General features: G+C 44.9%; 3 long non-coding RNA genes across 4 annotated transcripts; 1 reads left to right on the top strand and 2 right to left on the bottom strand.

The window, feature by feature from the left end:
• Window positions 1–1,928: 1,928 nt before the first annotated feature.
• LOC119152875 lies at window positions 1,929–3,103 on the bottom strand. Its single transcript, XR_005105957.1, has 3 exons — window positions 2,908–3,103; window positions 2,289–2,785; window positions 1,929–2,015 (listed from the first exon to the last, which is right to left on the bottom strand). It is a non-coding gene; the product is annotated as an uncharacterized LOC119152875 (long non-coding RNA).
• A 7,812-nt stretch (window positions 3,104–10,915) lies between these two features.
• LOC119152874 lies at window positions 10,916–17,619 on the bottom strand. The gene is made up of 2 exons (XR_005105956.1): window positions 17,532–17,619; window positions 10,916–15,623 (listed from the first exon to the last, which is right to left on the bottom strand). It is a non-coding gene; the product is annotated as an uncharacterized LOC119152874 (long non-coding RNA).
• Window positions 15,635–20,366, top strand: LOC119152876. Of its 2 annotated transcripts, XR_005105958.1 has the most exons (3): window positions 15,635–16,229; window positions 17,505–19,087; window positions 19,588–20,366. It is a non-coding gene; the product is annotated as an uncharacterized LOC119152876 (long non-coding RNA). The 2 variants fall into 2 exon arrangements; XR_005105959.1 differs by lacking the exon at window positions 17,505–19,087.
• Window positions 20,367–20,678: the final 312 nt, after the last annotated feature.

Raw genomic sequence — 20,678 nt, 5'->3', positions numbered from 1 at the left:
GTCAACGTTACTGTTTACAGTATGAAGTGTGCTGCAGTTCATTTATCTTCGAACGATAACAAAGCAAGATAAAGAACCCATTCTTTGGGACATTTTTGAGAAAAGTTTCAGAGGAACAAAACTGACTCGAAACTTCAGGAGCTTTTGTAAAATTTATTTACTTGCTTGGCTGCAACGTCCTATTCTCTGTCATCCTGTACTGACCTTGGCATTCCCCTGCCATGTCCAAAAAGCGCAAACTGGGATGCAGCTGGGGAGCGAGGAAACGCTGCAGAGCTCCCTTGGGGGTGTCTGAGCGCAGGCGGAGCTGCGCCGCCAACCCCCCCAGCAAATTTCAGTAGCATCATCTCAGGGTAGCAGTGGACTGAGGGGATGGCATCAAACATTTCCCACAACCCCTGCACACCACGGGGCAGCTGGAATACAACCGGTTCCCGGGGAGAAACACAGCAAATAGCACTAGAAGTGGTATATGCCCATGGAAGAATGGGGAAAAAAAATGTTTCTCCCAGGAAGAAATTTTTGTACAGGGAAGGCTCCTGAATGTCTTTTTGAAAAGCTTCTTCCCCGTTCTGAAATACCAAGAAACGTCATCTGTGTCAGGAAGCCTTTATTTACTTATTTTGAAGACAGAATGTTTCTCTTATTGCATCTTACTGTAAAGCAACAGCTGTTTTTGTCATGCACACCTCAAGGACCTTTACCTTTACAGCCTTTGTACTGCCTTTACTGTCCCAGGATAGCCTTTCCGGGGATTTTCAGTTGTCAAAGAAAGAGAAGTCGTGCTTTTGCTCTTTTGTTTTCTATTATCTTGCTCTAACAAGTGCCTGAAGCTGGCAGCTACCGCTAGCCTCAGTGCAAACCCCACAGTGTCTACAAAAGAATAAAACAGATCTCATCGCTTTCGGTTCCCTGCCCTGAATCCGTGTCATTAGGCTCATACTCAGCCAAGAGAGGGAAACTGCTCTCCCGCTGTTTGTTCCCTCTAGTTCTTTAATTTTGTGTGACTATGTGGACACAAGGAAGAACAGGTTTTCTGAACAGAGGAATTCAGTCAATAGAGCAATCAGACCTGAGGGTGCCTAATCTTTGGACTCACAGCAAAAGAAGCCTGATTAGGCAATAACAGATTTATTTTTTTTTCTTAATATGAATGCTTAGATACATCCTCCCTCCACAAATTATGAGCTCTTATCCAGATCTACTTTGCTAACCGAGACTAGATTTTCAGTAACAAAATGGTAACTTGGGTTATTAACGTACCAGTTCAAGTTCAGGGCTGTAGAGGGACGTACGGTTTCATTTTATCTGCTCAGCTGTGGTAAAATCTAAATGTTGTCTTATCTAAATGGAACAGAGCAAACAGAAGAGACCAAGGCTGATAGCTGCCCGTTCAGCAGAGGGCTGTGACTTCGGGCTGATTCTGTACTTCTTCCCCCTGTTGCATCCGCTGCCTGGTTGGCATCCCCTTGGCCACAGGGGACACAGGTGAGGTGGCATCGGGGCATGGCAACGAAAGAGCTAGGAAATCATACCGACCGCCTCAGTGCTTCCTGGTAAGTCCTCTGACCCGTGACGAACGACTGGGCGTGCAGAGCAGCGTTCCCCTCACCCCTAGCCGCAGACCACCGTGCCCACAGAGCTCCACACCGCACCAGTTACGTCTGTGTGTCCAGGATAGGTGCCGGGTTCTGGGTCTGCACGTTTCCCACGCGTCCCCTGTTTGCTGAAGCAATTCTCTATTCATTGACAGATTTGACACCAGTAAAGAGGGTGGCACCCCCGATCAGTGGCATTTCAGCAGGGTTGTCGGTGTTCGCCAGGGGCTAAGCCTCAGGGTGCCGGCGTCGCTTGCAGCCTGGTGCCAAACAAGGCGGCCAAGGCAGCAGCAGCAGCTTTCCTTCTCCTAGCTCGCCAGCTGTGTGCAGTGTTACTCGGGGGCGTACCCAAGCACTACTTGAGGTCATTCTGTGCAGACATCCGTGCACTGCTGTTATAAATTCCAAGCACTTCACCTTGGGAAAGGACAACAAGCAAATGTGGTACCAAATTAATACAGATATATGTTCAGAGAATTATTTTTCTATGACCGTTTCGGTCTTCTAATTCTCTTCGTTAAAAGACAGAATTGTTCTGATCCTCCTTGTTAACACTTCAGAATAGAAGGGTATCAGTATGTTATCCTGCTTCTCGTTAGAGACATCAAAAACCATTTAGTCCCTATATATTGCTGCCTGTGAAAACTGTTACTGAGTGAAAGTTTAAGCCATAAAATAGGAATAGCTCACCTCGGTAGTACTGACTGCGATTTCTCCAATGCGTTTTTATTCAGCTAACTTTGCTTACATCTACGAATAACACTGTTCAAAGAAAAGGGAAAGACCAGTTTTGCAAGCCCATCCTGAGGAAGTGATACGAGGCACTATTAGATGTGCTTGAGGATGAGTCAGCGTTCTTATCTTACATCACCCTAAATAAATTATACCAGAAGCTGGGCTACGATCACAAAACAATAGGATGGAGAAAGTCAACCAGTTCTGGAAGCCTTCAGTGTAAAAGTTGGTTAGGAATGGAAAAGACGATTCTGGGTTTCACAGAGCAGCAAAGCATGGCTGATAGCAAGAGAGGCAGGGGAGAAAGCAGTTTCTATAATGGACTATTTGTCCAGCACCTGTAGGAGAGCACGTTGGAGAGCTCGGACTGGGACGATAAAAATGTATAAAACAGCAAGGAAGCGGGAGGTACGGCAGCCCACCGGGGGTGTGTGACAGAGGCCTCACAGATCCTGCAGAATGAGATTAATTAGTTTCACGTGGTCACCTCTCTTCTAGTCATCCTTTAAATCCCTGCACCCTTCAGACCTCTAGTTTATTCAGGGGACGTTCCCACCCTTCCCTGCACCCTTACCCCTGGAGCATCGCTCGTCACGCTGCAGTAAAACACCTCGAGATCTTGCTCCTGCCTCTGAGGTCATCCTCAGTGAGACGGTCCTGTGCCATCCTAACGATACCCACTGAAGGTTAATTAATACAGGTCGTTTGTGTCCTGGGCTTGATAAATGCAGAAGACCGCTATTGCTGGGCTCTGATATCAGCCTCGGTCATTCGCTGCTGAAATCTTAAAAAGTCGTACCAAGAAACAAAACGTGTTTGTGGATTTCAGGAAGAGTAACCTATCGGGCAGAGACCAAGAGCAATTACCTAATCACAGCTGTGCTGAGGAGTTCAGCGAATTACTCACGAACTTGTGAGAAACAGGTAGCACAAAGGGAGCTGTAATTATCCTGTGCTAAGGGTTTTCATGCCGTACAGCAGAAATGGGTAGCACGAAGTACCTAGGACCCCCCGTGCGGCGCGGATGTGGCAGGTGGCCCCTGCCAGGCAGCTTTGCTGAAGCAGCAGACGAGCTCAGCGCGTCTCTTCAACAGACCTCATGTGTCCAAGCCACCACAACTTAGAGTTCCGTAAAGAAAATTCTGGAAATACCATCCTCTGCTGAGTAAACTGCCCTCTGCTGAGCTGGGCGAGCCGGGCTGCCCACGCTTCCTGCCTGGAGACCGTTTTGTTTTTCCAAGACAGATTTTATTTGCAAGAAAAATTACATGATTGTATGTAAGTTACAGACAAAATGCAAGGGCTGCAACTTCAAGGAGCTGTGTCACCGCAGACATTTTTCTTACCCCTCTTGTAATAAGAAGTGCATGAGAATGTTTCGTTACGCGATACCCAGACTCTTGTGTAAAGGTTACAGGGCGGATGGTTAGAGGGTGATATACTTTATGTTCTTTTAGAAAACACCAGCGCGGTTTAAATGGCCAGATGTTACACGGATGGCGGTCAGCCACCGCGGGGAGGTCGGGTCGACCGGAGGGGTGGGAAGCAACACTCCCAGAGGGAGCAGGGAAAACTGCAGTAATATTTCTTCCCTTCTAAGGCTTCTCCCTACACTGTCTCCGTGGCCATCCCCCGGGGGCTGCTCGGCGTGCCCTGTCCCTCTCCGGGTTAACGCTCCCTGGGCGCCCAGCAGCAGCCGCGGTGCCTCAGGGCCAAAGCAAGAGGTGCCGCACGCCGGCACTGGGGTCTGGAAGGGGATGACTCCCCTGCTGCTGGAAAAGGGCTGCCCGGCCGCCGCGGGCGGACTTTGCTAAGTTCGTCCCAGCAGCCTGTGCCGTGCTCTCTGCTGATAAACCCAGGACTTCAGCCCAGGGCTCCATCGCAGCAGGGCAGATGGAATAAGGGAGGAGGTAACAGGGCACCCAGAGAAACTCGGAGGGCAGCTCTTGTCTCTCCCCCTGCCTGTGGGATGCCAAAGGCCGGCAAACTGTCATTACAGAGCCTATTAATGAGCATAATGAACTCCAGCTGGAGGTTTTGAACTCCATGTTTTAAACCCCCTCCCTCCTTGTTAAGGGCATTAAGCAGTCACTTTTTCCAAGACCTTAGGGACAACCACTTCCCTCATATTAATTCAATCTTCTTTAAATGATCAAGGCTCTTTCTGCTCCTTAGGTCTAAGAAATAGCTTATAGACTATGTACTGAGAGCACTGCCCCCCCACCAGAGGGGACTACAACAGAGGGATGAGCAATACCTGCTACCCACCGATGCCATGTGTGTAGAAAGGCAAGTACAGTTTCTTTTAAGGTGTCTCAAATTCAGAATGCTTCGAAAATGTGTTGGGGGCTTTCCTGTTCTGTTAACATTTAATGTGAAAGGAAGAGCTGCAGTAGGAGAAAACAAACTTGCTATTCTTTTTCTTCCAAGTATTCAAGGAGGACACTTCTTCACCCTCTGCAGCTCTTCAGCAGACTTCCCACCGCAGGGAACGCTGATAGCTTGTATGTGCTTTGCCAAGTGAAATACTATTTTCGGTATGAGCCTACGGGTATGATTCAGCAGTTTCCTAGCTAGCAAGTAGTTCAAACCTATCCCAGAGTATTTTAAGACTTGCTATCATGTGTTTCTTAGTAACAGTTTTCCTCTCTTGCTTTATCTGTGATTATATGGTAAATCTATTAATGTATCACTCATTAATAATAACTATGGGAGCACGCTGGGTTATACAATACAGTGGGAGGGCTCAGTCAAATGGATACAGTGGCCGCTAAAGGTACTCATGTTCAACATAATTGTTACGGCACTCTTTTAAGATATGTTAATTCTTGTGAGAAAACTAAGCTTTGAACTAACAAGGTCTGAAATCCTTGAAATACAACCCCAGCAGGGTCAACTCCTTGGTTTTGTACCATCCTACCTATATGTCACGCTGCACACGGGTGGAAGGATTAGTAATCTTCTCAAGGCTGCTAGTGCAGATGAAGCAACTGGTGTTGTAGTTCCTGGAGTGGGGTTCTGGTTGTGGTTACCTATTTGACATTGACAAGAAAAAATTAACACCGTGGTCAGAGGTCAGCTGTCAGGCTGGAAACTTGACCTGATGGCCTAAGTGTGAACACAAGCATAATGGAAAAGGTGGGATTCAACTGTCTTAAAATATGGGATGTGCGTGTGGGAGGCTCTTGTTTAATCTGCAGCCGGGTGTGCGTTACTGTGACTGTCGTGTGTTGGGGCTTTGTTCTGCATAGCAGAAATACAGCATCATGAGCAGCAAGTGGTGTTCCTGCTGCCTTAAAAATCTCAATTAGAACTGAAAAGGAAACAAAACTCACATGACAGATACTTCAGCAGTTTACAAATCCCCTTTCTTTGTTCACACAGGACTGCTTTGCACAGATCCCCTCTCCCCGCTGCCCTGCCATCCTGCTGTGTCACTGGCTAATAGCAAGTGTAGGAGCATCTCTGCCTCCAGCTTCCCCAGCAGGAACCCTGAATAGGTGCTTTACTGTGGGAAGGCACGTGGGTTCCCTTACTACAGCAGCCCCCTTGTCCCAGAAAGCCAGCTTTCACAGCTCCCCCTCAATCTTCAGGCAGAGAATAGGATGCAGCACATCCGACGCCCCTGGACACATCCAGCCCATCCCTCGCCGGGAGAGGGAAAGCCCGTGTGTAAGATGCTCCCCTGGGAGCTGCTGCAGCCTCCAGAGCTAAGGGGTGGCCAGGGTCCAGCAAGTGGCCTCCCAGCTCCCCGCAGCAGCCACCCTGCCAAGGCACTGCCCAGCTCATTTGTCTTCTGAGGGGCATGAAGATTAGTGGGGTTGTAACAGGGCAACTTCCAGTGTCCCTGAAATCGAACGTGTTCCTCCAGAGAACAATTTCTTGGTATTTCCTTTGCAGGGAGGGGCAGGGAATGAGAGGTGGAAAGAATCTGACCTGATAGCACAGTGCTTGCTGAGAAAGCATGAAATACCAGCACAGCTCTCCGTGGAGTTTAGTGGTTGCTGTTGTTCATATGGGAGTGAGGCACCTGAAAGCCTTTGCAAACTCTGTCCGTGATCTAGAATTGAAGTTTCCACCTGGGCAATAAAACTAGAGATCAGTTGTGACTGAACTGGGGAAACAGATTTCTTGAGAAGGGAGGGGGGAAAAAAACAACTGTGGATCTTGCTCAGCCTCAAACATTTGAACATTCTTGGCAAAACCTGCAAAAAATCAACAACAAAAGAACATGTGCTCCAAAATATATTTTGGGAAAGCCAAATTATTGGGCCTTATCCAAAGCATGACTGAAAAAGCAACATGCTCTAAACAAAAGTAACTCTGCGAAGTGCAACATTCAGATGTTTTTAAATGTCAAACCTGAACAACTCACTTGTTTGCTTTTTTTCACTGAAGTGAAGAGGAAAATCTATTTATTTTAGTTGAAGCTGTTCTGATTTAAACCAAATTCACAACAAAGCTAGTTAACACCCTAGCCCCAGCCTGCTGACTTGTGCTTTGGAGGGTACCAGGTGTATGAAAATGAACCGGTAAGAATGAGCATGATGCCACAGCAAGGCACCAGCATAGCAACAAGCCAAAGAATCAAGACAATAAAACCCCTCCAAGAATGAATCCGTTGCCCTTTGGCAAAGGTAACCTAAGAAAATGGCTGTGGAAGGGTTTGGGAATTTGTTCACTCAGCTGTCCAGGGGCAGGATTAAACACTTTGGCAGTGAAATGCAAATGTGAGGCATGTCATGGGAGGTTTTCCCTTGGCTATTGCTGGCAAAGTAGGGCCCTTAGGGTGCCTTTACTCACCTCTTGACCTAACCAGTCAATACAGGGGGAAAAGTGTTTATCAGAAGGTACCTTAAAAGAAATCTGGAGTAGCTGGATACCCCAGCGAAAGCTGGCCTGTGCCTGCTGCCTTAACGCAGTATGAATTAGTAACTGACGATGGAAGCTGCTTTTTTTTCCCCCCTCTTTTCCCCCCCCTGGATTCCCACAGTTTACATTTTTGTAAGCAAGTGAAGCTAAATGAAAATATGAATGCCTTGCAGACCTCTGGGCTTGTCAGCCGCTATGTAAGGCAAAGTTCAGCGCTCTGCGCTCCATCGCTGGGATTCTTGGCAGCCCAAGCTTTCCTCCTACCGCCGCTGGAGCCGTGCCATGGCCGGTTCCAATGTCTCCTTGTTTTAGTCTTTGAGAAGCTGACAGAGGACGTCTGGCATTCTACCTGTATCTTTCCTTTTTTTTTTTTTTTTTTTTTTTTTTTTTTTTGTGCGGGGGAAGAAAACCCACCCTAAAATCAACTCTTGACACTGCTGTGTTTGGTCCTTGAGGAAATTACTAAAGCATTGAAATTTCACTAGAAGTTCCCAACACTTTGGGCAGATCCTTCTGTTAAGCAGAAATCTCTGGCAATCCAAGGCACTGGTAAAGGTTACGGTTTTGCAAAAGCTTGCACTTAGTTTTAGATTCTTTTAGCAAAGGTGCTCATGAAGTTCCTAGGTGGTGACAGCCTTTCCTTTGTGTCTGGTGGTTTGTTGGTCTTGTTGTTTGGATTTGGGTTTTTTTCCCCTATATGCAAGAAAGTCCCTTACCAACACACATTGTGCTTCTGGATGGAGGCAGGACTTGCTCCTACCCGTTCAAGCTTTGTTCTTCTAATATATAAAATAATATACTGCTCAAATCGCGCATGCCGGTGGTTCCATGTGCCCGGAGAGCCAAACACCCTTCTAAAGCGGGCTCTGAAATCACTTCACCTGTGATTTTCATTAAGCACTGTTTAATGAAATCAGAGAGAAATCTGGACAGGACCTTCCATCATTTAAAGGTTAATACAACGTTGCCTTTACCACTCATCTTTCATTTCAGATTCTGGAAATGTTTAGAATGAGAAGGATATAAACATAAAGGTTGGGTGCCACAGATCTGGTAAGGCTATCGATTTGAAGCCTAAACCTTTATTTTTCAAGGTAAACTTTGACTTTAAATTCTTGTGGCAAGCACTTGACACAAATCAACTCCCTGCGTGGGCTGCTGCCCTCGGGAATGAGAAGGAACTAAAGCATTGCTGCTCTTACTAGTAAAGTATTATCAGAATGACAATTACAGCTGCTCACAGAATCACAGTCCACTTTGCCGACTGCAGACTTTGATTCTTTGCTGCCCTGAGCGGGAGTTCTGCTCTCAGGATCAGCAAAGGTGTGCCGTCTGCTCCGAGACGGCTTTATCACGGCTAGTATAGATTTTTGAATTGCATTAAATCGCTGAACCTGAACTCTGATTACGAGTCACGGAGCAGCTGTTGCAGAACGCAGTAACCTATCTCTGAAAGAGGAAGCAATGTGGTGCTTTGAGGTAGAATTGTAATAATCAGTTTGTTAGGATTTGTTAAATTTTTTATTTTATTTTTTTTTGCAAGTTCAAGCTTCTCTTTTAAGTTAGGCTTCATTCAAGGAACCATATGGAGCAGTTGCTGGAATGATTTAAGCTTTATGAACTATTGGCATGGCAGCTCAATTACTTCTCCCTTTGCCTGTAACAGCGCTCATTATTGGGTTTGTTTCCTGAGTTTAACAGATGCCAGGAAAATTATGCGCTTTAAGCTGAGAAACTACAAGTGAAAAATATGCATGGAGGAAGTTTTTCAAAAAAGCCTAGGTTCTGTTGGCTGGCCGAGGTGTAGGAGTGGGCACACACACAAAAAACCCCAACCCTATCTGCAATAACCAGCACTCTAAGAGAAGCTCTCATGTTTTGCCCACGGATTGTTGTTCATCACCCATTGCAGAAAACCAAAAATGGTCAGATTCTGGAAAACTTCTGCTTAACTACTAACACGGTGGAATCTTCAGCTGTCCTGCTCTCTGACAGGGTGAATACAAAGGTTCTCTATGAACTAGCAGACAACCAGCTTTAAAGGTGACTCTACCATTCAGCCTGGCTGATCATCTTTAGCTTGATATCCCAGGCTGAGCATGTTCCTGAGCTTCCAAAGAGTGGGAGCGCTTCGAAAGGCTTCGTTAAGGAACGGCTCAGAGCTCCTGTCCGTGTCGGCATTTCCCCACCCATCCTCCCTGGAGCACTGCATCTCTAAATGGACTGTGACACAGGGCTCCGTTCTCGTGCCCCATCCCTGTCACAGCGTGTCTAGTACTGGAGGAATAAAAAATAGTGTATTTTTGAGTTGCTTTTGATGGAAAATCAGTAGTCTTCATGATAATTTGTGAGGTTTCAAACGCTCATTTATTGCCAAAGTAGTGGAAATATTTCCTTAAAGAGAGATGCGGTGTACAGTAAAACATTTCTCAGCACATCGAAGAGATGTGGATGTGAGGCGCGTGATGTATAAAACACCATCTGCAGTGTACCGAGTCTGCTTAATTTAACACGGCAAACTTCACCCGAGCCATGAAACACACCTTCTGCGCAGGCAGTGCTGGGGAAGCAACAGCGTGCTGGAGGGCAGCTCCATCTGCTCGCCGCTGCTCAGAAGCTGCGACTAGCCGGGATGCTCCCCTCCCTGTCACCATCAGGAGGGTCACTATGCCTCTGGGTACGAGGGTCTGTCAACCCCACAACATTGTCTACGTGAACCAGAGAATTCATGCGGCACCCTTAACTCAGGATCGCTTGGTATAACATCTGCTTTATTTCTGCATTATTTCTGGTCTTAGAAAGAAAAAATCATGTTTCTCAGCACAGATAGAGCAAATATAATCATGCTGATACTTGTAATTGGGGAGTTTCATTTCCTTGAAACTCTTCTCTTTCCTCTGCCCTTGGAAAAACAGAAATGCAATTAGGAAGTCAAATTGCTGTCTATTAGTTATCTATGGAAAGTTGGCACATGCTTCACATGATCTTTATTTTTGTCTTGAAAAGAGCTAATGTGCTCTTTCACCTTGCATGTGGTCTGGAATGAACCCCTAGCTTTTGTTTGCCCTAGTTTAGAGAAGTTACTTTGTTGGGGTTTTTCTTAATTAATGCAAACTAGAAATTAAAATAAAACCACCCCCAAAAAACACAACAAACAAAAAAATCCCCTAAACAAACCAAAAAGACCCCACACAAACAAACAAACAAAAACGACAAAAAGAAGCTTAAAACTTCAGGTAAATATGAGTTACAAATATATGTGTAATATTAGTTTCAAGTAATTTCAGATGCTAGGATAAGAAGGGATTCTCAAATAACATTTTAATTAAAAAGTGGTTTTGTAGAATTCATATGGTGGGTCAGAAGTTATTTGTCACGCTGTACGGACGCTCGCCAGAAAGGGGGGGGGGGCGGCGGGCAGGAGGTAAGGACAAAGCGGCTGCAGGCTGCGAAGGGGCACCCAGCAGGAGGGCTTGCCAAGGTGCCCAGGCACTTCGCGAAGTGCAGGATGAAAACTTAAGTAGAACAGGATAAAACCCAGTAAGGTAAATAAAAGCACATAATCTGTCTGCCTGTAAAGCTCTAAGAATGTGTTTTCTTACATGTCATCTGCTGAAGTTAGTCCATCAGGGGTTGTTCCTGCCTTTTGGTGAATGAAAGTTATTTTTTATTCAATTTACTTACTATAGCATCAGAAATGCAGGGTGGGTTTTTTTTTTTTTATAAGTCCTGCAAATACTCCAGCCTCTTGAAACAGGGAAGTTGGGCTCCTCAGCTAAGTTCTGGTGGAGAACTACATGTTTGAGGGAAAATGGGTTATACTGTTCAGTACTACACCCATAATATGTGCACCAGGCGTGATGGTGCATCCTCATGTAAGCATACGTGTACTATCCAACTCTAAATGTACACAAAAATTGAGATTTCAGAAGGGGAAGTTTCTTTAAAAAGGAAACCTTAGCTGTAAATAGTCTATTTTAATAGATCAAACCCTGAGTCCAGTGCATTCCGATTCCAGCAACAAGCATGCTCTGTGGCTGGCCCCTGGGAGCAATCGCATTCATTGTGCTCATGACACGTAAAAATATACAAGAAATTGTACTTCTGAGGTTTCACATCCTTTCACAATGTAATCAGAAGACCCAGGAGCAGATGCCTGAGCAACGCCAGGAGTACTGCGGAGTCATATGTTTCCCATGGAAATCATTTGTGACTTCCCTCTCTTTACTGCCACGCATCTTCAAAGCACAAAACCAGCTTGTGTTTGGAGCGGAACGATTATTTGCTTTACATCAAAGTTTTATGTAGTTCTTAATTCAGACTAGGTTTCAAAGGAGTCACATTAACGCAGGTCTGTGTAATGCGTGGGTGGTGATGTGCTTCCCCCCCTCACGCTTTCTGCTGGTAGATCTCGCTATACTTTACAAATACTAACGAGCCAGCTGCTGGCCAGAAAGAAAACGTGGTCTGCTGTTTGACAGTAAGGACTGCTGCTAATTGTTGCTAATTCCTCCTGGTTTTGCAAAGAATTTTGAGAGCAGCCACCTCCACACCTTACCTGCTGTGTGACCTTAGCAGGATTATGGTCTGATATATCTCCAAGTATTTTAATTTTAAGCATCTGGGTGGTCTAGTCCGATATCGTACAACTTCGCCTCTCAGGATCATACCCTTGTTGCTGCTTGGGTTGTTCCTAGGGGTAAGAATTTAAAATAAAACCCAGGCCTGTTGTCTTATGCTTAATGGCTTAAAGGGCTGCCTGAACAAGTTGTTTGATGTCACGTTCGTGATGCAACTGCAACACTTGAAAAAAATGAATTAGAAAGAGAAATTAATATGAAAAAATCTATATGTTCTGTGTATTGTGCTGTAGGAGTCTATCAGTTGAGACAACCATTGAACACAGATGATATTCCATGATAACCCCGATATTTGGATCCGCATATTAGGCAACTTCTTTCATCCTCAAGGCAAGCGTTGAGCGTTAACTAATAAAGAATGTGGACAGTGATACTCCTACCTGTACCCAAAGCCCTGCCTGTGATCCCGGGGTGCAGCTGCGTGCGGTGCTGCCGCCGCGGTGATGTGACCCTGCGCCGCAGTGCACTTGGGTCCGGCCCTGGAAACTGCTGGTCCTGCAGATTATTTGCAGAAAGCCACTTGTGAACACTTTGCTTTTGAATTTCACGCTCGGTCCAAAACTGATGTGAACCGAACGCTGCTTTTTCCTGAAAAGGCTAAAATGGCTTAATTTCGTAATGCCTTCACGGTAAATAGCCATTCCAGCCGTTGTGTCTGCAGTTCTCCGAAGGAGCTATACGCCTACATAGGGCAAGAGGTGAGCGTAGCTCTTTTGCAGTGTTATATTTACCACTATTATAACTATATTTAAAGGATCTCTAGAATTGATGTTTTTTAAACAGGGTTAGCTCCTGGTTAAGTTCAAGAACAAAACTAAGACAGAACTTGTTTTCGTTCCTGCTGCAGTCCCTGGCTGTCAGGAACTGAGGCAGCAGAAGCGTTTTGCTTCCCAGGCTGCTGCAGCACAGGTGACAGCAGAGATGGGCGCTGCTGCACGGACGGGACTTTTCCTGGTGGTGTGACATCGAGGGGCAGAGGGTTCCCTCAGAGCAGGGAAACCTCAGCCCCTAACCTCCATCCGGGGGGGAATACCAGGCAGGAGTATCAACTGGAATAGCTCTTCTTAGTGTCTACCTGCTCCTTATGCAGTGTGTCAACAGTTCTGTTTTGTATTTTCACTTTACACCTCCCCATCTCCTTTTTCTACTCACAGACTCTCAGTTCTACAGCAAGTTGTGCTTCTTTCCAGGCCAGCCCCAGAGAGGAAACTTGGCAATGAAAATACAAACGAAACATCAACATTGTATGTATAGACATAAAAACGAAGTGTCTAGGGAGTCCAGTTTAGACACTGTGCTTCCTGCTTACCTCTTTGGCTGCCCTTAGACATCGCTGCCCGCCTGCAGACCGGTTCGTCCAGGCTGCCAGACTCGCTGGAGTCCAACCCAAGGGCAGCGCCATGAACTCCCTTAACCCCGACGCTGAGTCTGCGTCTCCCACGTGTCAAACCCCTTGGTGGCTCCATCTCTGCAGGAAAAAACCATGAATACTAAAATAGTTTCTAGTGACCAGAGCCTAGTGGAAGTCATCATTCCTTTGTTCTCTTCCTGCAGGGGCCAGGGTGAATTTGCATGTTCTATTTTCTTCTTTTAATTTTTTTTTTTTTTTAGTTTTTCCTTTTCTCCCCCCTCCTCCCAGGGCGTGTTCTGCCGGGATGGCTGTGCGGTGCGGCCAGGGCAGGGGAGCTGCTTCCATGGCCAGCCGTACAGAAGACATGCCGCCTCATGAAGGAAGTCAGCCCTCGGGAACCAGAGGAAGGAAACACTTTTCCTGTTTCATGTTAGCCCTCGCTAAAGCTACTTTTGTCATTAATCTAACCGGTTGCAGTTTGTTGGTACAAAGAGAGAGGTGTATATTGCTAATCTCTTTGGAATTCTAACGTGGTATGGAATCTCTGGTGCAGCCACATTTTTTAATGGGAAAAATGGTATATTTTTCCTTTGTCCGTATATCTGGCCACAGATCACAAATCAAAGATAAAAGTATTTAGCGAGAGGCATACTTCATTCTTTCTCCATCTCAGATATTTTACAGGGTTTCTTTTTCTAAAAATAGATTTTATCTAGGACAAAAGTTGTGCTTTGAGACAGTCTAGGAGATGCTTCAGCAGCGTGAGGCATGCTCTGTGGGAAGGGAGCCATCAAGGATCGTTTCTGCTCCTTGTCATGGTCCTTCCTGGGGCCCTGCAGGTCTCTGTGGGGACATATTCCAGCGAAACTACAGACACACACACACCCCCTCGCTGTACCTGCTGGGTGGTTTGTTCCTTGGCAAAATCATTAAACTAAATAAATGGTGTAGGGAAACTTAAAGGAAAAATGGAGAAAAGCACCTTAAAAACGGGATGTGAGAGTACTGAAAGGAAGGCAGCGCGTTACTCAATAGTTGTGTTGTTTTTTTGTGGCTAGGCAAACTGTTTTGGCATGGCTGCGAGGGCTGCTAAGCGCCAGAGATCCCCGTTTGCGCGGGGCGCAAGCCGCAGCGTTTGTGGTATCAGCCGGCTCGTTGGTTGAGGTGCTGGCTGCAGGGGAGAAGTGCTGTGGCTGGTGCCTGGTTCAATGACCAGCCGTTCCTAAAGTAATGGTTAAAGAATAAAAATGACCCTTTGATCGTGTGATTTTGATCTGAAGAATATATTCTTGTGATTAAGACAAAGCCTGGCATGGTTTCCAGCTTTAATTTACTAAGGCAAAATGTTTCACGTGGCGAAGTATGGGTTTGAAAACTGTGTGTGAGAAATAATTGAAAACTGAAAAATATCCAACTAGCCTCTGAACGGCTTCGGCGTGCTGCCTACGGTAATCTCATGGTTGCTGTGTGAGATCAGCGCTCTCAGCAGCATAAGTAGCTGTAGATCGTGCTTTTAGCTTTAACCTTTGGGATCTATGGCCTCAAAACTGTTTAATTTCACCTGACAAATTGTATCCGGTGCTTTTTGTGTATTTTCTGAGTTTGTGATCAGAAATTGGGATCGGTTTAGCTTCTCCAGAAGTGAAAAATGTATATCCTGAAACAGCGCCGACGTACCTGGAGGCTTGGCTGCCCGTCTGAGCACAGGAACCTCCCGCCGGGCGCGCAGGGACCGCACAGTCACCCGCTACGAGCTGCTCTTCCATTACACATTGCCCTAATCCTTTACATAAATACGGAATACATTTCCCCCCGTCTTTCTTAAAAGGCTGCAGATTTTAAAAGCTTTTCAACAATACGGTGCATGAAACAAGTTTCTCAGCAGGACCCTTAACTTTGCTAGCGGAGAAGCCTCGAATTTGTGCACTAATGCTGCCGGTTGCCCTAATGACCCCAAGAAATGAGTCTCAAGTCCCTGACACAAATTGAGGTTTTTCAGAGAGGGGGGTTGTTTTTAATCGTTCACAACTATACAGTTCATAAATTCCTTGAGTGCTGACACATTGCCTAGTGACTCCTTGCGCTAGCTTCGCTTAGGATGCAGAAGGTTAACACCAAATTGCACGTGACTTCAGTGCCGTGGAGCAAGAGTCCTCATCCTTTCGGTGGCAGCCTCACTTTTGGGTTTAGGGAGGTGTGATATGATTTCTGCGTGTGAGGGTTCTCTTGGAATTCAGTGGGTTGGGTTTGGGTTGCATCGGCTTAGCTCCTGGTTTAGGAACTGCTGCAGTAGACAACTGCTTGTGCTGAGTGCGATCGATAATATGTGCGTTATTTCCAGCCAGGGCAGCCCAGGGACAGGAGGTAAGCTGCATCTTTCGTGACTCCAAGAACTGGTTGTAGAGGTTACCTCAGCGGGATTCATTCCTATATGCATAAAGAAGTATATTGATAATGGGAAATGTGAAAAAGCATCTATAGATATTTGAAATACTCAATATTATAGTTGCTTCAAAGCTGTGAATTCTTTTAGCCACGCAGCCTTAGGAAACACACAGACACTGAGTGCAAATACAATTACATGCCTGATCACCTTGACCTGCTGGTGTACGCTACACACGTCAACCCAGAAAGATCACGTATGTGTGTGTGCAGCTGAGACTCTTGCTTAGCAGAAGGGTGCTATCTGCCCAACCTTCCCATCTGACTGACCTCAGGGGCTTCACTGGGGTTTGTCTGTAATCCTAAACACGCACAGGGAGCTGAACTGCTGTCCAAATAAGCATTTTCCTTTTATTTTTTTTTTGGTAGATCTAGGAACTCAGGTCTTTGGGGAGCTAAAGACTGTCATTAAACTTAACAGACTGGCAGCACACGCTTAATCATATAGAACCTCTTCGCTTTATGTGGTGTTTGAAATCCAGAAGCTCATTAAGAACATGTGGTGCTACCTCCTTGACATGAAACTTCTGCCTCTTCTACCTCCACTTCCCACCCTCTGAAGGCCTCTAGGAGTCTGAGTTTTGCAAACATGTAAGTAATTTCTAATACACCTGAATTGTCCCAATAAATTAAATTAGTCTAACTTTGTGTGTAACTCACATGAAAGGACTGGGTCTTTCAGTCTGTAACTTTAATGACGTTAAAGTTCTGAACAGAGAGAGACTGACGTTCGGATTTAGATCTTACTTGGGCTTGTGAAAACCGACAGGCTAGAACTGCATCTAGGATTGCAGAACAACTTCAGCTGGCTGGCAAAGCAATTAGTCTCTCTGACTAGACGTAGTTAATTAGCGGTGCCTACTGCTGTGCGTTCCCTGCACGTACAGCTTTGTGTGCCTGCCGTCAGGGCCTGATCGGGGAGAATTATTTATTTAGTCCCCTAAACTGCTGGTGTTGCAATGTTAGAATTGCGTTCTTTTTATCCTTTTAAGCAGTGCTATCTGCTCCAGTTTTAGGAAAATTAAATCGAACAAATCATGAATGTTCTGTGCATATCATCTGGCTCCAATTACCTACTTCAGAAAATAAAATAAACCGTGGTGGAACTTGCTCAGCTCACAGGCGTGCAGTCCAGAGGCATGGTACTGATTAATGAGGTACATGTTTGGGCCTCACCCACCGCACAGCTCAGTGGTTTCTCGGCTTACTGGTGCGTTGCAGAGAGTTCTCCGATGGCTCTCGCTAGCACGCAGCTGGGAGCTGGCATGGCCTAACTACAGACCAGGCGAAATACCGAAAGCAAACAGATTCTGTGCTATGGAACGGTGCCCTGTATTGTCTTCATGCAGTACTTCAAGGATCCTTTTACCATGATTTCCATAGAAGAAAGTCAGAAACAAGTGGCTCAAGTACCACAGGAACATAAATTAAGTATAGGCGTGAAATTTAAGGTAAATAAATAGCAGACAGTTTCCTAGTAACTTCTTTTGCCTAAGATGTTCAGAAAAGTAGATGAATTAAAAAATAAAATAAATTGTCCTGAAAGTCACATTTCCTCTTTCAAAATGACCAGTTGTTTTCAGAGTGTGACAGTGTACGTGACTGAAAGAGTTTAGTGGAACAAGGGGTTAGTAAAATCTGTCTAAGCAGTGATATCTGACATCCCAGGAATGCCACTTGATAAAGGATGTGGTAAGAAATCTTGTCTTGTTCTATGGAATATACCATCAATTTTTAAATGGATTTATTCTATGGAATAAGATTATTCTTATTCCCAATTATTCTATGGAATATACTGTCAAATTTCTTTAAAGGTGGGCTATGCATGTCTAAAATGTATTCTTCCTTTCTCTCCATTTTCTCCAGTTAAGCGCAGCCATGGGATAACGTTACCTTAGCAATGGGTGCTGGGGTTCCCCCACCGTGCCTGGGGCTCCAGGCAGTGTCCGTGTGCCTTCCCTAAGCTATCGGTTAGGACTTGTCGTCTTTCTCAAAAGAGAAGATGCTGTAAATACTAACTTCTTCTCATATATCTACGGGTTGTATCAGTACAGTTGCAGGAGGTGGAGTAGTGGAGTAAGCCAGAGACACAGCTGTTTGGTTACTTCTAGAATATTTTTTCCTCTTTTTTTTTTTTTTTTTTAAAGAGCAGAAGTGTGTAACTTAACTGTGTCCTCTGGAAACTTGAGGCTGAAGGTAGATTTACTGTCAAGAAACTTTTCGAAGTATTGAACCTGGATTTAATCTTTTACTTCTGTCTGTTATACTCAGATGTGCAAACGTGGTGCCGCTTCCCCTCCTTGCTTTTAGACACTGTTGCAATAAAAGATTACATACGTAATTAAATGAGTTAAATTCGAATAGTCTACAAATATTTGGAGGATGCTATGAACTTTCTAAACTATTTTTGAGGTTACTCATTACTTCCATCAATTAATGTTTGTTTAAATGCAAACACAGCTGTTCTGTGTGTTTGTTCGGTTGTTGCTCCTCTCGCGAGGGACACTCTAAGTGAGCAAACGAAACACATCGGGTTGGCAAACCTGATTCCTTCAAAGCCTGTAATCCCAAATGACAAATATACTTGCTCTCCAAACCAGGGGCATGTGTGGGGGTGGGAAATTGGCTTGGGTTTGGGTTGGTTTTTCCCTGATGTTGTTGCCCTCTGGTTTGTAACTTGCCCTCGAAGCCATAAAATGAACCAAGATGAGCTTCTACTAATTGCTTGTCGGGTGGATCTTGTCTCCACCAGTGTGGCGGCAACGAGCACATGCAGAGGGTCCCCTCTGTGCCGTACGGGGAATGTGTATTTGTACAAACCCAGCAAATTCACTTTGGACTCTCCTCGCTACTTGTGTAGGTGGCCAGGCACGAGCCCTGCCTTGCTGCAGGTGACATTTGGGCTGTATTTCAGCCAGGCGGTCTTCACCTGGTCAGAAGCAGCGACAATAATCCTTTCTTTGCTTGAAGAACTTGGACCAACATATTTGCCTGTGCCTTGCAACCCTTCTGGTCTGAAATCTGCAGCGTGTATCCCTGTTTCACTCTTGCTTTACAGAAACTAGCACCAGAAATACCCCCTGCTTTGGAACCCCTCTCAATAACACCATCCTGCAGGGCGCTCCAGCCTTCCCCAATTGTTCAAGTTTTTCAGAAGGCTTCTAATATTCTAGTTTTTCTTTCTTTAAATATGGGTTTCCTTCATTTCGTGCCTATTTTTCATTATGAAGGTGGAAGGCCTAACCTTTCTGATAGTTTCAGCGAGTAGTGAGTAGAGGATTAGCAAACTTGCACAGTGGGTTGGTTCACGTTTCGTTCTCTGCAGTGTGATCTCATTAATGCATAGTCAAATGAAATCTGGAAAATGAACACTGGATAGAAAAAAGCTGCTTTGTACCTTTCAGATTCCACTCAAGAAATAATTAATGTTGACTGGATCTAATGAAAAGGTAGACTTTTCAATTTATCATTTTAAATTGGATGTTTACTATGGAATTCGTTTTTCTTCTAATTTCTTGAGAAATAACAAGACCTAAAGATTCTGCGATCATTTCTATGGAACCCTGCTGATCTCATTCTTACTAAATTCCACAGACCTGAGCCTACAACTATTATACAACTTAAAAGAAGATGACAATTAAAGTGATTATTTCAGTAAAATGTTAAGAAAATTAACCTAATCCCAATTGTTAAGTGGACAGATTTCTTTTTCCTATTGTGGAAAAAAAAATATAACCAATAACTCCTAAAAAGGCTTAGTCTTCTGAGGTCTGTCAAGCTGTTCATATTTTACACTTTATTTAGACCAGAGCCATGTTTGCATTAGTCTAGGTATTGTTTCTTGGTAACTCTTGAATCTTTTTCAAAAAGGTGTCTGAAACCACCGTACGGTTTAGATTCCTTAATGAAAGCAGCTGACTCCTACAGCTCAATTCTCTTTTCTTGTTAGTGAATATTTAGCACATGAAATGGAGCGCGATGGCTGTTCCACGTTTCACGACGGATGCGGAGAACCAAGCAGCTGTGTTCACGTCTATAGCGGATTTTTTGATCAGCAAGTACTTGTGAATGGGAAAACTATGTATGCTTTGACAGCAGAACTCCACTGTTCCTGCCAGTGCTTCTGTGGAAAAGCAAACTGCACTTAGCCAGGAGCACCACAGACACGATGGCCAGAGCTTGACTGCATGTGGAAATTAGAATCAAACCACAACAGTTCCCAGATGCTATCTGTATCTTCCTTTGGAGACCCTTTACTTCTCTGTAAAGCTCTTCCTTTCTTTTTTTTTTTTTTTTTTTTTTTTTTTTTTTTAAGAACCCTTTTTGTTTTAATTTTATTCCTGTGACTATTAGGTTTGGATAATAGACCAGCTAGTTATTTTCTGCAGATTTACTGAAGTCTCATAAATTTCTTCTGTAATAGTGCTCTTTAGCATCTGCTGTTTGGTTACTTGCATCTGTGTTGAACACTGCTGTTGTTGTTTTAATTATCTTCATAATAGCTTGCTCCAAATTCACAGACCCTGGAGCCTTACATCAACAGAAATCTTCCTTTAAAAAAAATTTAAAAAGAGTAATTGTTGCCCAGAGTCAAACCTAAGCTGTTATATAGTGGTGGTGTCTATTGTGCGATCTGCTATGTTGCGCCTGTACTGGTTTTGGGTTGTCTCCGGTTGAACATCTTTATACTAATCTGAGTTACTGTAATAAAATGATTACAACATTTTAGTAACTCTTCCAGTCCATTTGACGTGGCTACAGGAAGCCTCCTTTCTGCTTCTCCTAATCATTCTTACTTAGAAACTGTGACCTAGACTGACTTTGTTAATTGGGGTTTTGTTGTTGTTGTTGAATCTATTTTGAAGTCTGCAGGTCAGCAGGTTTTTGATGCGAGTTCTGGTCCCTGCGCATCAGTGCGTCGTCACCCGGGTCACCGTCCCTGGGTACCACGGGCGGGAGCGCGGGGGAGCGGCGCAGTGGCCACCCCTTTCCCTTGGCACGGCTGGGCAATGGAGTCACAGGAAAGGAGAGAACTCCGTT

Source organism: Falco rusticolus, chromosome 8 (genome assembly GCF_015220075.1).
Source record: "Falco rusticolus isolate bFalRus1 chromosome 8, bFalRus1.pri, whole genome shotgun sequence".
NCBI classification, from domain to species: domain Eukaryota; kingdom Metazoa; phylum Chordata; class Aves; order Falconiformes; family Falconidae; genus Falco; species Falco rusticolus.
The sequence above is the reverse complement of the archived record's forward strand: the minus strand, read 5'-3'. Positions and strand labels throughout refer to the sequence as shown.